This window comes from Pan paniscus, chromosome 3 (genome assembly GCF_029289425.2).
Source record: "Pan paniscus chromosome 3, NHGRI_mPanPan1-v2.0_pri, whole genome shotgun sequence".
Taxonomy (NCBI): domain Eukaryota; kingdom Metazoa; phylum Chordata; class Mammalia; order Primates; family Hominidae; genus Pan; species Pan paniscus.
Window position 1 is genome coordinate 182,615,808 of NC_073252.2, and position 12,042 is coordinate 182,627,849.

The following is a 12,042-nucleotide window of genomic DNA, read 5'->3' on the forward strand; positions in this document are numbered from 1 at the left end:
TGGAATGTGCTGAATAGAAGACATATTCTAATTCTATAATATACCACTTCTTTGGTACCACTGGAAATGGCTCAATTTCAGAATCAATAGTTCTGACTTCTGCACTTTAGAAAGGACTTTGGATGATTTCTTTTTTGAAAAGCTATGCCATTGTCATCCTATGGGTTTCACTCAGAGGCATGATAAACACCCAGGGTGGGGAATGAAGACACCCTCAAAGAGTAGGGAATTCTGCCTCAAATTCCTGAGGGCCCCAGAGTGGGATCTGCTTCGTCAAGCACAGCACATGAATTATGCAATATTTTTCAATAACTAAAAGTAACCATTAATATCTGCCTGAAAGAAGCTTGACCTGGGAGTATTATCTTTGGTTGCCAGAGGATACATTCAATCTTTTTGGTGTTTGTTTGAATAATGGAATAGACAGTTTAGGTTGCTTAGCTGAACACAGAGCACATTTTTATCCTGAAAGGGAAATTAGAAATCCTGACTTTAAAACAAAGACAGGATTCCTTCTCTGCTTGGATCAGCACATTAATCAGCTAATAAACAAATATTTATTAAGTTCCTGCAATGAAACCTTTGACTCTCCTGTGTAATAACTTTTGACAAATTCTCTAATATCCTGGCAAAGAAAATATTTTCTCTACCAAGTCATCTTAAAACATGTTTATTTTTCCATTTCATCTTTGAACAAACTAAAGGTGTTTCATTTTTTTGCCCCATAGAGATGGGTTATTCAATTACATGTCTCTTTCCAATTCTAAGTTACACAGCCTTCGGTCAGCAAAACAAATTTATTTTTCCATGTTGAAAAAGATAAACTCATAAGATAAGATCACCTAATGGTTCCAAAATCTGATTTGTGCATTAAAATCACCCTATCGATGTATAATCAAATGCTAGCTAATTTGCCATTAGTCCAAATTTCATTTTAGGGACCACTGACTTCATTTTACAGGCAGGGAAGTTGAAGGTAACACAATTTGTGGCAGAGTTGGCCAAGAGACCCCAAATCTCCTCCCAGCATACAGTCCTGTTTTCATTCTACTGAACCTTCCCTTACATGAAACAACTTCCAGGATTAAAGAGATAAATATCTGTCAATGAAATTTTAAATGGATTTTTGGACATATCTCTTCTATTTGTTTCCCCTGAATTTCTACTTTCTATGAGTACATTGGATGTCAAGTTCCTTAATAGCAAGAACCTTTATGAAAAGTGACCAACAGCACAAAATCCTATACTAAGTACTGGTCAGAACAAACTTCGAAGACCCAGTTTCATCCATTAGGAGCTTATTTACTCAGCATTTACTGAAGGCTCACTCTGTGCATACTCTCTGCTAGGCCCTCTGGGGATATAAGAACTTTAAACAGATTTGCTTCAAAGGAACGCGCAGTCTCATCGAATAGAGAGGACCCAAACATACAAAAAGGTAACTTAACCAATTTGCGCAGTAATAGCTCTTGTCTCTGGGTGTTTTAGTTAAAGTAGCTGCTGTAACCCCAAAAACTCCCAAATGTGTGGTAGAAATTCCTGATGGGTGGGTAGTTTTCCTCCAGGTGGTGACTCAGGGCTCCAGTCTCTTTCCATCTTTTAGCTCTCTCATCTTCAACACGTGGTTCCCGGGGCCATTGTGTTTTTTTGTATCAAGTTGATAGAAGGGACACAGCAGTGGGGAATCTTTGGGAGGTGAATCATCTTCTTTCTTTTCTTTCACACTCTATTGGCACTATTTCACACTTAACTGCAAAGGAGGTGAGAGTGCGATGTGCTGTCCTCCTAGAAGAGAAAACGGAAATAGAAGAGAAACTCATTAGCTACCCCACAAGGGGCTTTGGTGTTCTTATCAGTAAAAGAGATCCTTGTGAATGCTCTAACATTCTCTTCTAGGTGGGGCTTCCCTTGGGCCCCAGAGGACCCCATCTGGAGATCATTGTAGGCGAAAGGAAATCGTTCTGGAGATCATTCTAGGTTAAAGGAAAGAGTTGCGCAAAGAAGAGGAAGGGTTGTCAAATAGCAGGCACGGCAAGCCTGAGGCCAGTGTTCAACTGGAATGGCAGGTGATGTGGAGAAATAGGCCCAAGGCTATATATATATATTTGTTGGTGTTGGCTTGTGGTGGCCTTGAATACGAGGCTAAGGAATTTTACCAACATTTTAGGATCAAACCAAAACTCGTTTAGACTTTATAAAGTTGGGCAAGGGCTTTTTAAGACCCAGCCCTAGTTTCCTCCTCTCTGGGCGCTGTTCAGTTCGTAGTATTGACTGCCAGCTTCTCAGAAGATAGCAGCAATGAATCTGGCAGCTGGAACGTGTCTCTGTCCTCTCTGCCTACCCCAGGAGATTGTGTCTGCACATGGCTGTTGTTGGACTCTGGGTGAGTTTTCAATTATTGGTTGACAGTGTTTTAAGAAGGTTACAGTCCATCAAGCTTGCTTCATGGTCCTCTCCTCACTGAATCAGCTCTAAGGTGACCCTCTGTTTGGGATCCTCCTTAACCACTCGGAAGCTCTCAGCTGAGTTTCCCATCCAACCTTGGTAACTCTGCAAGGCCTTACAGCAAGTGTTCTGCACACTAATTTCCCCGGCCTCCTTTTCTTCTACTTTTCTTCTGATTTATTTTTAACATCTTATTACAGCATAAAATTTTATAAACCAATACTTATAATGTAATAAATAAAAGCAAACAAATGCTAGCATACCATCTTGAAGCCTGTTCTAATGAAATACAATATGCATAGGTAAATATATAAAAATAAACGACATCGCTATTGAATCCAAAGAGAACTTGGCCAGCCTGTCTGCCCATGACGTTTTTTAACCCAAGTGAACCAGTAGCTGAGTGGGAATGTCAGGCTCTCTTCCTGGACTGTGTGGTGACTGCCTTCCTATGCATGCCTTCCTAGGCCATGGAACCACAAGGGACAGAGGTCTTAAATGGGTTCCCCTTTGAGGCCAGGCAATAGGACCTAACCTTACCAACAGAATTACCATTAACACACACATAAAAACAAATGTCTTCTTTTTTGTAGGATGGGGAGGGGCAGAGAGAGGATCATTTACAAAACAGATTAAGCACGGGAAAGCCTGTTTTTAAAAATAGTGTCATAATAGGGAAGTTCTTCCCTGAAAGCATGTGCACAGCCACTCTTGCTAATATGGTAACAAGATTCCACCCTTTCCTTCCTGAGACTAGGTCATGCAGAGAATTTAGTGAGTAGATATTTTTTGAGGATTCTTTTTGGCTCTTTCATGGGCCCCTCACGGTCCTGACATGGGTGACAACCCAGAGATGAATGTGAGGAGATGACACAGGATTCTCTGGCCAGATGGAATAGTGCTGGATGTATGCATGCATACCTGCCATTTCCACATGTATAGTGCTTTTTTTCTGATTATGCAAATAATGTATGCTTACTGTAAAAAAATTATGAAAAATGTAGAAAGGTAAAAACTATTCCTCACCCCATCTTCCAGAGACAAACTATACTTCACACATCTCTTTCCTGCTTTTATATATATACATATATCTCACCACAATGCACTATCATTTCCTGCATATATATATATATGTGTGTGTGTGTGTGTGTGTGTGTGTGTAGGAAAGAGATGTATTAAGATGTATTACAAATGTATAACATTGTATATGTCTTTTGTCATCTGCTTTTTTTGTATTCAATTTTATATCATGAGATCTTTGACCATCTCACTGAAAAATCTTGAAGGACATTATTGGTGAAGGCTGATAGAAATGGACCATGATTTCCCCAGCCGTCTCATGTTGCTGACCATTTCAGTTGTTTCCAGTTTTAAATGCAACAGGAGAGAGCGTCATGTCAGTAGCTAAGCTTCTGCAACACACCTAAAGGAAGCATGTTGCTGAGTGCCCTGCTCTGATCCCCTTGGAGAAACGCTGAGGATGGATTTGATTTCAAATACTGTAAATCAGGCCAGGTGTGGTGGCTCAGGCCTGTAATCCCAGCACTTTGAGAGGCTGAGGTGGGTGGATCACCTGAGGTCAGAGTGTGAGACCAGCCTGGCCAACATGGCGAAACCCCGTCTCTACTAAAAATATAAAAATTACCCAGGCATGATGGTGTGCCTCTGTAGTCCCAGCTACTTGAGAGGCTGAGGCATGAGAATCGCTTAAACCCTGTGAGGTGGAGGTTGCAATGAGCCGAGATCATGCCACTGCACTCCAGCCTGAGCGACAGAGCAAGACACTGACTCCAAAAAAAAAAAAAAAAAAAAAAAAAAAAGCCACAGTATGGGTTTCTATGCACATATGGCAGCGAGTCCATTCATTGACTGTCAGGTAGCATCTACATATAATGGAATACTATTCAGCCTTTAAAAGGAATGCCATTTGGATATATTCTACACTGTGAATGAACCTTGAAAACATGCTAAGTGAAATAAGCCAAATACAAAAGGAAAAACATTATATGATTCCCTTTACCTGAGTATCTGAGATACCTAGAGTAGTCAAATTCAAAGAGAGAAAGTAGAGCAAAGGTCGCCAGGGGCTGCAGGGGTTGGGGGGAAAGGGGAATATTGCTTAATGGGTACGGAGTTTGTGTTTGGAATGATGAAAAGTTCTGGAAATCAGTGGGGTAATGGTTGCACAACATCGTGAATGTGCTTACTGCCACTGAATTGTATACTTGAAAATGGTTAAAATGGTAACTCTTATGTACATCTTTCCGCAATTTTAGAAAGCCACAATGAGGCAGAATTACAACACAGGAGGGTAAATACTAAGGTTCCGCCTACAGGCTTGGTCCTCCTCGTGGCCTTGGATGACCTCATCCCCCTCGAGGGGGACGCCCGGGGACTTTCCCACCCTTCTGAACCCGGCCTTCTCATTCTCTGATTTTCATCCAGGCTCCCCCATTCCAGCACAGCCTCCATTTCCTCAGGTGTCTCGTAAGTTCACCCCCAACCTCTGAAGAGCTCCACCCCTTCTCACAGGGCAAGCTCACTCCTCGGTTCTTCTTCCCTTCCAGGGCTTCCATTCTTATCCCGAGTTTCCAGCTTCAGCCAGGTGCCCAGGGATGCTTGCTGTGGCCGGATCCAAAGGCCGAGGCAGGAGGAAACAACGCAGCTCTCTGGGGACAAGGGTGGGCGGCATCTCCCAGTCGGGTTTCCTTTTCAGCATCTGCCGGGAGGGCTGCAGGCCGGCTGGGTATTTTCATAGCTGATCTACTCAAACAAACACATCTCCTAAAGACAAATGTTGGTTATGTTCTCTGGAGACACTAGAGTTTAAATCCACATTGGGGAATTCCCCCACTAGCCAGGCACCTGTTCTGCTCTTGAAGTCAGTGGGTCCCCATCCCCGGGCACAGGAGCTTTTGGTTTCTGATGTTCTCCTCCTAAGGCTGCTGGAATCACAGAAAGACCTCATTCCCCTTTAATGTCAGCTTTCCCATCCCCTGCGTGTGGTCTCAAGACCTTGGAGCTCTTTCTTATAACAGGTGGGTGGGGGCGGGGGGGCAGGGGAGGGGTGACAGTTTCTTCTGTCATATAAATATAAAAACTTCAGTAACAGTGTCTGATTGTGTCAAAGCTGAGACCCAGATATGCTGGAATGTGGAGACAGAGACAGTCCTGGTGTGCTGGTGTGGGGGAGGTTAAGGGACATCAGACCAGCTGTTGAACCACATCCTTCATTTGCCAAAAGCTCCATGGGGAAAAACGGGAATCCTGTCGAAAGCTTGCACATATTCTGACACATGCAGATATGTCTTATGGGCTTAGCAGGCCCCGACAGAGGCAGGGATTGAGCACGAGGTTCGCGAATGTCTGACTCCCCACAGGCAAAGAAGGAAGAAGGCTGAAGGAGCCACGCTCACAGCAGGACGGGAAGGCTGTGGGTGTCTGGAAGGCTGTGGGTGATGTGCCTTGATTGCCCCCGTGGTGGAGCCCAGCACTCCAGGAGGGAGAATACTTGTAAAGAATTAAATGAGAATGATTTGCCTGGGAGGTGGAGTCAGCAGCATAAGGAGACTGCTAAAAGGGCGAGAGCAGAGCGTAGTGAGAAGTTTCTATACAGGTTGGAGATCCCTGGAAGCTAGTGGTGGTGGAGTGAGAGAGGAGAGAACAGACATGTCAAAGGCCAGGGGCCGTCGCTGGTGGCTGGACTAGGTGAGCAGCTCAGTGTTAGGGGGGCAGGTGGCCTCCGTGGGAGCGGCTGAGGGCAGCAGGATGACCAGGGCCACAGGAAGCAGCTGGGTTATTTGCAGACAGCTCCCACCTGGGCTGCATCCATCACCCACGCACTGTCTTATCCTCAGAGACACAGGCCAAAAACGATTGCTTCTTTTCAGTGGCTACATTTTGAATCAGGTGATGCTTGATAAAAATGAAACATCCTGCTCTTCTTCACCCGACCTGCCTTTTCACCTACCCAAACAAACAAAAGCAAAAATAAAACAAGACAATAATAGCAATGAGGCAGAGGAAAGACCGAGTCCCATCCTACAAGAAGGGAGGCCTCCGTCTCCCCACAGCCACTCCTATCACCCCAGATCATCGCTGCCTGAATGCTGCCTTTACCATCTCAGCCCAAGACACTGTGTTCTTGACATTTTAATCATTGGCATCATTATGTCATTTCTTTGGCAATCGAAAGCAATGTTCCTGCTCCTGTGTGGGTTTAAACAAACAGCCCAAGGGGAGAAATAATGAATTCTCAAAGGAGAAAAAGTCTGTTTCTCATCTCAAGCACCTGGAAGGCTAAGGCGGGAGGATTGCTTGAGGTCAGGAGTCCGAGGCTGCAGTGAGCTATGTTCACACCACTGCACTCCAGCCTGGGTGACACAGTGAGACCCTGTCTCAAAAAAAAAAAAAAATCCTGTAAGCAATGAGACACACAAGGAGTAATCCAGCACACAGAGCCTTAGCACACACCCCAGCCTGCACACTCTGCAACCTTCTGCTCTTACCTCAGTGTCACAAGGTGTGGCTTGAGCAGCTCTTGCCCAGACAGATAAAAAGCAGGTGTAACATAGTGACCCCAAGGGACCCAAGGGTGCCCATGGTTTGCAAGAGAGGAAAGAACAGAGAGAGCCTGAACATTCCCAGAATTGTATTGCTCACTAGCCAAGCTGTGGCTTCCTTGGCACATGTAGCTGGCATGGGCTCCGTCCACAAGCAGGCCTGGCTGAGCAGAAGGCAGCTTCCAGGAACTCCAAGGTACAGTTATTGTGTTGATCCAACAGGTGCCCAGGCCAACACCAACGTGGGGCCTGAAGCTGCCTGCCCACTCCTCTCTGGCCTCTCAACCCTGACCAACAGCCACCCTCACAGCAGGATGGGCCAAAGGGTCATGGGACAAGCCACAAATGCAGTTGACACAGCCAGGGTACATCATGCACAGCAGGGTCCACTCTGTTCCACCATCAAAGACCCCTGCCTCCTAATTGGGCTTAAGAGCAGGCAGGACGCACCTGTGCTTTAGTAGTGCAGCTCCCGTAATGGCTGGATTGTCACATGCTGGTATCTCAGTACAGCTGCCCAGATGTCCTAAACATGTTTTAGTCATCTTTCTAGAGAAGGTAGAGACTGTGGTTATAGTAACAGGAAAAGTATGAAACAGGGGAAAGTAACAGGATGTCCCCTCATGGACTGTCACTACTAGCCGTCACTACAGAACTTTTATTCATTGTTTCATTGTTTTTAAAACGTGCATATGTGCAAGGCCTCAGATCTTTCTGCTATGAGACCCTCATCGTTGACTTGGGACCACAGACTTCGGCTAGACAGCTCACTGTCATGCTGGATGAGGGCATGGCTCAGGCACCGTGGCTTATCGTTTGGGCTGAGGACAGATGTAGCTTTCACTGAACTCTCTTCCAGTGCACCAGTGCAGTTTTGGGTAGCGGGGACATAGAAGTGTACTCAGAAGGGCTGAAGACATTTTGCTTTTTTTGTTTTTGTTTTTGTTTTGAGACGGATCTTGCTCTGTTGCCCAGGCTAGAGTGTAGTGGTGCAATCTCGGCTCACTACAAACTCCTCCTACTGGGGTCAAGTGATTCACCTACTTCAGCCTCCCAAAGTGCTGGAATTACAGGCATGAGCCACTGTGCCTGGCCCAAAGATGTTTTTTAAAGAGAAATAGAGGGAAGAGCAGCTGCCATAGGGAATGGAAATGTGGGAGAAGAGAGGCTATTTAAGAGGATTTTTTTATTTTTTGAGATGGGGTTTCACTCTGTCGCCCAGGCTGGAGTGCAGTGGTGCAATCTCGGCTCACTGCAACCTCTGCCTCCCAGGTTCAAGCCATTCTCCTGCCTCAGCCTCCTGAGTGGCTGGGATTACAGGCACGCGCCACCATGCCTGGCTAATTTTTGTATTTTTAGTAGAGATGGGGTTTCACCATGTTGGTCAGGCTGGTCTCGAACTCCTGACCTCAGGTGATCTGCCCTCCTCAGCCTTCCAAAGTGCTGGGATTACAGGCATGAGCCACTGCCCACCGCCCGAGGATTTTTTTTTTTTTTTTTTTGAGACAGAGTCTGGCTCTGTCACGCATGCTGGAGTGCAGTGGTACAGTCTCAGCTTACTGCAACCTCCACCTCCTGGGGTCAAGCGATTCTCCTGCCTCAGCCTCCCAAGTAGCTGGGATTACAGGCAACTGCCATCATGCCCATCTAATTTTTGTATTTTTAGTAGAGACGGGGGTTTCACCATGTTGGTCAGGCTGGTCTTAAACTCCTAACCTCCAGTGATCCATGGCCTCAGCCTCCCAAAGTGCTGGGATTCCAGGTGTGAACCCCTCTGCCTGGCCAGCTTAAGAGGATTTTGAAGGGGCTTTAGTGATTCCATGTTCCATGTGACCAAGAAATCACCATCAAAAATCAATATATGTTTTGTCGTAACAGGGAGATACACAAAGGGATAGCGACTACCTCTGCCTCAGGAGTCAGCAAATACTTCACTCAAGAACTGATCTTGAAGGATGGGTGAGAATTTTCTAGAATGAAAAAGATGGATAGGTTCGTGTGTCTCAAAAGCAAGCCCAGGACAGATGCCAGTGGTTACATTTTCACTGGTCTGAAAGGACACGAGAAAAATAAAGACCAAGTAGGAAGCTTTTCAAAAAGCTAAATTTATCCGATTGAAAGGAACTTAGGTTTCGGATGATGTACTTTCTACTTTTGGAGGGTTGCTGTTTTTCTTTCTCTTATGAAATCAAGCTGAATATAGGTGATACCATCTATGTTATCATTTACATTCTCTCTTACTTAGCCTAATAAAAACATCACGTTTCCCACATTTTTTAAAAAAGGTACTGACCTTTGAAATGCAGAGGTTTGAGGGCTACCATAGCACACTCTAAGCCAAGGTGCTGGATGGTGCAGGCTGCCCCACTGGGCAGGCCATGGTGCATGTGGAGAACTGGGAGGAAGCCAGGGTATGTGGAAGATGGGACAGAGCAGTGGTTTAGGGTTAGATGGAGGACGGTCTTTCATAGGGACCTTGGACTTCATTCTTTAGGAATGATTTGGGGTTTATAAATGAAGGAGAGAGCAGATTATATTTTACTGGAACCCAGGAAGATTAACTTTGGTTCCAGTAAAGTAGTGGACTGGAGAAGAAAGAGATGAGACAAAAAGACCAAAACCACTGATGCAATTTTCCAGGGATAAGACGAGGGCATTCATTATGATCAGTGGCGATATAGACAAGGAAACCAAGCAAGATTCGAGAAATTCCTAGGACAGCATTGGCCTCAAAGACATTCGTGTGATGAATGCTTTAGAGCCCTGTCAACTCATAGACACAACCAATATGTATATTGTGTTATACAACCAGGATATCTGAGGAGATCTCAGAGCTGAGTCTTAAAGACCGATTAGTCCTTCGGGCCTACAAATCCTAGTTCCTGAGCCAACTCAAACAACTCAAACGGGGTACCACCCGTTCTTAGTGCCACCTAAGAACATAGGCTTTTGGGTCCACTGGCCAGTACATGAATCTGACACTTTTAAAAATAGGAGATGACAGATTTAAAAGACTCTGGGGCGGGGGGAGGTCAGGCAATTTAAAAGAACAGAATGGATTTGCAAGTATAGATGAGAAACTACAATGAACACTTGGTCTCAGTGAGAGGGCTGCAATAGGGAATGACGGTGACTGCGGCAAACTCAAGCTCATGTGCCCTACCTAAAGGGGGTAGCTGCCATTCTACACCAGCTAACTCTTGCCACATAGGAATGGAAGCAGATTTTTGAAATTTTGAATGAAGCTGGAAATCTGAATTTTTGTTTTCTGCTAGTTCAAGTTTTGAAACATAACAGCCACACCATGTGAGTTGAAACCAATTTTGTTGGCAAGCTGAATTTGTTCCACTGACCTCCAACCTTAGACCTTTGGCCCAGGAATTAGATAACTATTAGGCTAATGCACAAGACCTCATACCAGAAAGAGAAACATGAAGATAGGTAGTGATAGAGGTGAGATATGAATCATCTGTTAGAAGAAAGCAAAGAGTATGAGACATTTTTTAACTTACAATGAATAAATCGCTATTCACAATTCTCCACTTCTGTTACCAGAGGATGTAATAATGGGTTTTGGAAAATAGGCAGCACTTGTAACCATCAAGCGATGCCGTTGCCATTGTCACATTTGTCTTTCACAGTTGTTTCATACGAAGGAAGAACAGGTATTGTTATCCTCATTTGGCTGTTGAGAAAACGGAGGCATGGCGAGGCCTGCAGTTCCCTAAAATCACTGAGTGGTAGTGGCAGGGCTGAGTCTAGAACTTTGTCAACTATCACCACCTCTGGCATCGGCCTACACAGCCACTTGTGAACAGGCCCTCTTAGAACAGGACATTTCAGCAGCTGCTGGTCTCTGAAAGTGCCAGAGAGCCTCAGCGCAAGGAGGCAAGGTGGGAGAGAAGTTGCAGAAAGCACCACAGATGCTCCTGGCAACGCTCACCGTCCCACGCTTGCTCACGGCCCCAGCAGAGGCAGGACCGTGGATACCAATCCAGGAGTGTGAAGAACAGCATCTCTTGTCTGCACAATCCCTCAGCGGCTCCGCTGGGGACTTTACTGCACTCAGTTTTTCTCACCTGCAACTTGTCAAACAGCATTCTCTTTTTGTCTTCATCGCTATTTTCATTGGAATTTGGAAGGAGCTATAGCTTATAAACAGAAAATGGCAAAATAAAAAAATTTTAAAAAGAATTTGGAAGTGGCTGGATTTAGGACTGCTGGGTTGTTTCTTAGGTTCCTAACTTTGGGGTGACTTATTTTGAAAGTCACTTTATTGGGGCTATTCCCAATACTTGCATTCACCTTTGCAGACTAGCTTGAAAACATATATAATATTTGGAAAATATGCATACACTTAAGCAACAATTTTTAAATGTACACTTGGGAAACTTGTATAAAATCTGAGAAATGAATAAAACATCAAGGAGGCAGAATATTATAGTAGTTTGGAGTAGGGATGCCAGGGCATGGGTTTAAACCCTGGATTTATCATCTTCTAGTTGGATGACCATGGAAACATACTTTCCTCCGGCTTCCAAATACATTTATCTATGTTACAATACCATTAGGAGGTTATATGATGTACAAGTAGGTTACCTGGGAAACAGACTGAATGGAAATTAGCCTGCAAGATTTTTACTGGGGGGTGCTTTTGGGATCTACTCCTTGTGGGGGAAGGCAAAGAAGCAAATTTGGACAGAGGGAGAAACTGGGTTGCAATTTAGTCTCATCGAAGGCCTCAGCTAACCCCATGAGAAGCTCTGAGCTTGCAGAACCTTGAAGAGTTATCCTGAGTTTGGATGAGGGGACTCTATCTTTAAATTCCCATGTGGATACAATGTCTTTGGGTACAAGCTGCCTCTGGGAAGGCAGTAAGTCTCAGGCAAAGTGGCTTCCTCCAGCCCAGAGCAACTCCTCAGGGGGACTGAGACTTGAGGGCTGTTTGCAGGCATCATGCCTGGCAGCTGGGGGAATAAGTCCTTCATTCAGAAATGAAAAACTGGGCAATGCAACCTAGCTGTCACTACAGTGA

The 12,042-nt window shown here is 44.9% G+C and overlaps 1 long non-coding RNA gene across 1 annotated transcript; it reads right to left on the reverse strand.

Moving 5' to 3' along the window:
* Nucleotides 1–655: 655 nt before the first annotated feature.
* On the reverse strand, nucleotides 656–9,042 carry LOC130541493 (uncharacterized). The gene is made up of 3 exons (XR_008955548.2): nucleotides 6,954–9,042; nucleotides 4,976–5,208; nucleotides 656–1,785 (listed from the first exon to the last, which is right to left on the reverse strand). It is a non-coding gene; the product is annotated as an uncharacterized LOC130541493 (long non-coding RNA).
* Nucleotides 9,043–12,042: the final 3,000 nt, after the last annotated feature.